Raw genomic sequence first — 4,592 nt, 5'->3', positions numbered from 1 at the left:
AAGTTTCCTTCTTGCTAGCTCTTGGGTGTGATTCCATTAGAGGCATTGCATTTGTATTTCAAAAATACCCTCCTCTCTTAGGGTTCTTGTTTTGCAATTCAAAGTTATATGTTCAATAGTTAAAACATAGATCCAAAGTAGGTTGCATGTGAGCTTAGGATATTTTTCTATTTTATTTGTTTTACCCAAAATCTATCAGTGATATCAAAGCCATTGGTTTTGTTTTAAATTGAATTGTTATAATAGTTGAATTGCAAATTAGAGTTTATAGCTATTAAACCCTAAAAGGCCATTCTTTCGTTTTTAGGGTTTTTGGTTCAGGGGGTTTTTCGAAAAACCCTAGCCTCCATGAACCCTAATCGAAATTAAGGTTAGGGTTTTGAAAAACCTTAGCCTCCTTCCCTTGGTTTTGAAAATGCCTCATATTTCTCAGGTTCTTGTTTTGGATAATTGTTGCCTTATTGGATAATTGAGAAAAATAAGGAAATTATCCTATACCCTAGTTTTCGAAATCTAGAAGGGTTAAGGATTATGATTAAATTAATTGTTTAATTTGATTAGATAATCCTCACAAGATTTAATAAATTAATTAGAAGTTAATTAATAGATAATTATTAAATCTAGTTTTTTTGGTTTGTTTTAAATTTAAAATTAACCGTTTAATTTTCGAAAGTTTATATAAACCCTACAGTTTTAAGAGTTTAAAACATACCTTATATATATATATATATATATATATATATATATATATATATATATATATATATATATATATATATATATATATATATATATTATAATTAAAAGTTAAATGTTATATGTATAAGAATTGGTCGGTCAAATCGCTAGTATGCCTCATTCACGAAGCTAGTCTATAAGGGGATATAAGGAAACTGCCTATAAAATGGTAGTTGAATGAGTGTCCACTCTTACCCACCGTTTCCTTGATTAGTGGAGGAATATTAGCAGAACGGATTTGATAGGACAACTTAATCTCATTAAAAGTATAAACTTATTAATGAAGTACTAGAACGTTATTTTATAAAATCTCAACTCTAGTTACTTTAAGAAAAATGTGAAAAGTATGATAACCCATGAAATTGCACATTAGGCTTTATAAGTCATTAATGGAGCGTGTGTGGTTAACTGGCACACTAATTAGGACTAATAAAGAGTCGTAATGGGTATCTCATGATTATCATTTTTGATGGAGCGTGTGTAGTTTACCGGCACATCAATAGATAACGATAAAGACAATGAGGTTACCAAGTACATTTACATGGTTATTTACATATTGTTTGTGATCATTGGTATCCCAGTTACAAATAAAAGAGCATAATCCGAGATTAAAACATGTCATTATATAGTTTCATTATATCTCAAAAGAATTAGGAATTTCACTTTATTTGTTTCATCTTTTGGTGGAATTAGTGAATCGTCATTCACTTATCTTTATGAAATTCACACTTGGATCTCGACATCCCATTTCTAAGTTGTGAATTCTCATAGTTGGATCCTAACCTTAATATTGTATCTTTAGGTTATTATATTGAGGTATCTTGAAATCTAACTAAAACTATCTTTCTTTTCAGATGTCTACTCAAGGAAACACTTATGCTTCATCTTCCTCCAACCACAACTCTTTGCTCAACATTTGCTCCAAAGTCATTATAGATGTATCTAACTATAACGATTGGATATGAAATATCAAGATGGCGCTTTGTTTTGAGGACAAAGAGTATGTCCTTGAAAAGGAGCTCAAAGAGATTGATGAAACCAAAACCACTCCTGAAGAATATGTTGCCTTCATGAAGCACTATGATGATGCAACCAAAGTAGCATGCATCATGGTCGCAACTATGTCCCTAGAACTGCAAAGGTACTATGAGGACTACTGGCCCTTTGAGATGAACAAGGACCTTATGGAAAAAGTACCATAAATGAGCTCATCAAGAAAAGTTTGAAGTAGTCAAATCACTCATGGCTTGCAGGATGAAGGAAGGGGGTCGGTTTTTAGTCATGTGCAAAGAATGCAACGCTACATAGAGCGTTTAGTCAAGCTCAATGTGCAACTTGATGAGGAATTGGTCATATAAATGGTCTTGAACTCATTGCCGGATAGTTATGGTCAGTTCATCCTAACTTACCATTTGAACAACACCAAGCAAATATTGCCCCAATTGCACAACTTGTTGCAGACATCAAAGGAAGGTATAGCCTCTACTCCTACTAGTGCCCATGTCTTGGCTATTGGACAGGGAAAGGGGAAAAGATGAAAGGTCCTCATAAGAAAAATTGGAAGGGCAAGACTCAAGTTGGGTCATTTAACAGTGGCCTAAAGGCCAAGCCCGATGTTGTGATTCCGCATGTTTCTGATCCAAAATCAACTGACTGCTTTTATTGCAGTGACAAAGGGCACTAGAAACGAAGTTGCCTAAAGTATCTGCATGACATCAAAGATGGTAAAGTGAAGCCATCTTCAACATGTATTTACACTATTTTTTCTAATAACTCATTATCTTCTCGTTCATGGGTCCTTGATACATGATGTGGTTTTCACATCTGATCTAATTTGCAGGGGCTAAAAGAAAGTGAGGAAGTGGAGCGAGGGAGGATAAACTTGGTCATGGGAAACACAAATTCTTCACTAGTAACCAAGATCGAAGTTTATCAACTTTGCTTAATAAAGACATTAGATTAGATTTATTGAATTGTTGCTATTCATCTGAGATGACGAGAAACATTATTTCATTTCATGCATTGTTCAAACAAGGTTTTAAGTACTCTTTTAATGATTTGAATGGATCGATTTTGGTTTGTAAGAATAGTGTTTTTTGTGTTTGAAGCTCTACCTTGTGATGGTGTGTATGAAACAGTGACTTGTGTTGATAGCTTAGGTAATAGTGTATTTAATATTAACTTGTCTAATAGTGTAGATAAGGCATGCTTCTGGCATTATCGTTTTGGATACAATAACAAGAAACGCATAGCCCAACTCCAAAAGGATGGAGTGTTGGAATCATTTGACCTAAAATTAGATATATGTGAATTTTGTCTTTTAGGAAAGATGCAAAATCACCAATCACAGGGTCTTGTGAAAGAGGTGAAGGTTTGTTGGACCTCATACATACATATATATGTGGACCCTTCAGATCAGCTACAAGTGATGCTAATCGATTTTATGTGACTTTTACTGATGATTATAGAAAATGTGGCTATATCTACTTGATTAAACATAAGTCAGAAATCTTTGAAAAGTTCAAAGAGTTTAAACATGAGTTTGAAAATCAATTGGGTAGGAAGATGAAGGTACTTAGATTCCATAGAGGCAGAGAGTATCTTGGTATCAAGTTCTATGACTATCTGAAGGAATGTGGAATAGTTTCACAATTAACTCTTCCTACGACACCACAATTAAATGGTATGGATGAGAGGCGTAACCATACATTATTAGACATGGTTCATTTTATGATGAGTCGTGCTTCACTTCCTATTCATTTCTAGGGGTATGCCTTAGAGACTGACGCCCACATCCTCAATCTTGTTCCAAAAAAGAAGGTTGCCAAAGCACCTCACGAGATGTGGACGGGGAAATTTCCCTCGTTAGCACATATTAAAGTCTGGGGTTTTGAAGCTTTCGTAAGATGAGAGACACACGACAAGCTAGCAGCTAAAAGTGAGAAATGTGTTTTCATTGGTTACCCACAACAGTCCTTTGGATATTTGTTCTACAGACCTAGTGAAAACGTGGTTTTTGTAGCGCGAATATGAGTCTTTCTAGAAAGAGAGCTCATATTCAAAGATGACAGTGGGAGCACCATTTACCTTGAAGAAATTCACGAGTTAGCCAATGAAGGAACCTTAGATGACACTGGCACTCAACCAGAGGAAACAGTTCATGTTAAACTAGTTGATAACTCATTACCTCTTCGAATATCCACTAGGGTGAGTGTGCCACTTGAGTTATATGGTTTTCATATTACTTCAGACGGTGACACATTCATCAGTGATAGGACACTGGTAAATTTAGATGAACCAGTTGCTTATAAGGAAACAATGGCATGCCCAAAGGCTTCAAAGTGGAAATAGGCAATGGACAGCGAGATAAAGTCCATGTATGACAACCAAGTTTGGAATTTGGTTGATAATGCACCAGGTCGTAAGACAGTTGGGTGCAAATAGGTCTTCGAGAAGAAGACATACATGGATGAAAATGTGCAGATATTCAAGGCTCGACTGGCCAAACTCCAGGGGTTGATTATGATGAAACTTTCTCGCCAGTAGCTAAGATTAAGTCTATTAGGATATTGCTCGCCACAGATGCTTTTCATGACTCTGAAATCTGGCAGATGGATGTCAAAATTTCTTTCCTTAATGGGAAGTTGGCTGAGGATGTTTACATGAATCATCCAGAGGGTTTTGTTGATGCAAAGTTTCCGAATAGAGTGTGCAAGCTTGAGAAATGCATTTATGGATTGAAACAAGAATCTCGTATCTAGAATCTTTGCTTCCATGAGAAGGTCGAAGAGTTTGGTTTCTCTAGGAGTGAAGATGAGTTCTACGTGTATATCAAGGCTAGTGGGAGTATAGTA

This window comes from Lactuca saligna, chromosome 1 (assembly GCF_052625555.1).
Source record: "Lactuca saligna cultivar CGN05327 chromosome 1, ASM5262555v1, whole genome shotgun sequence".
Classification (NCBI taxonomy): domain Eukaryota; kingdom Viridiplantae; phylum Streptophyta; class Magnoliopsida; order Asterales; family Asteraceae; genus Lactuca; species Lactuca saligna.
This window is presented reverse-complemented; position numbering follows the sequence as displayed.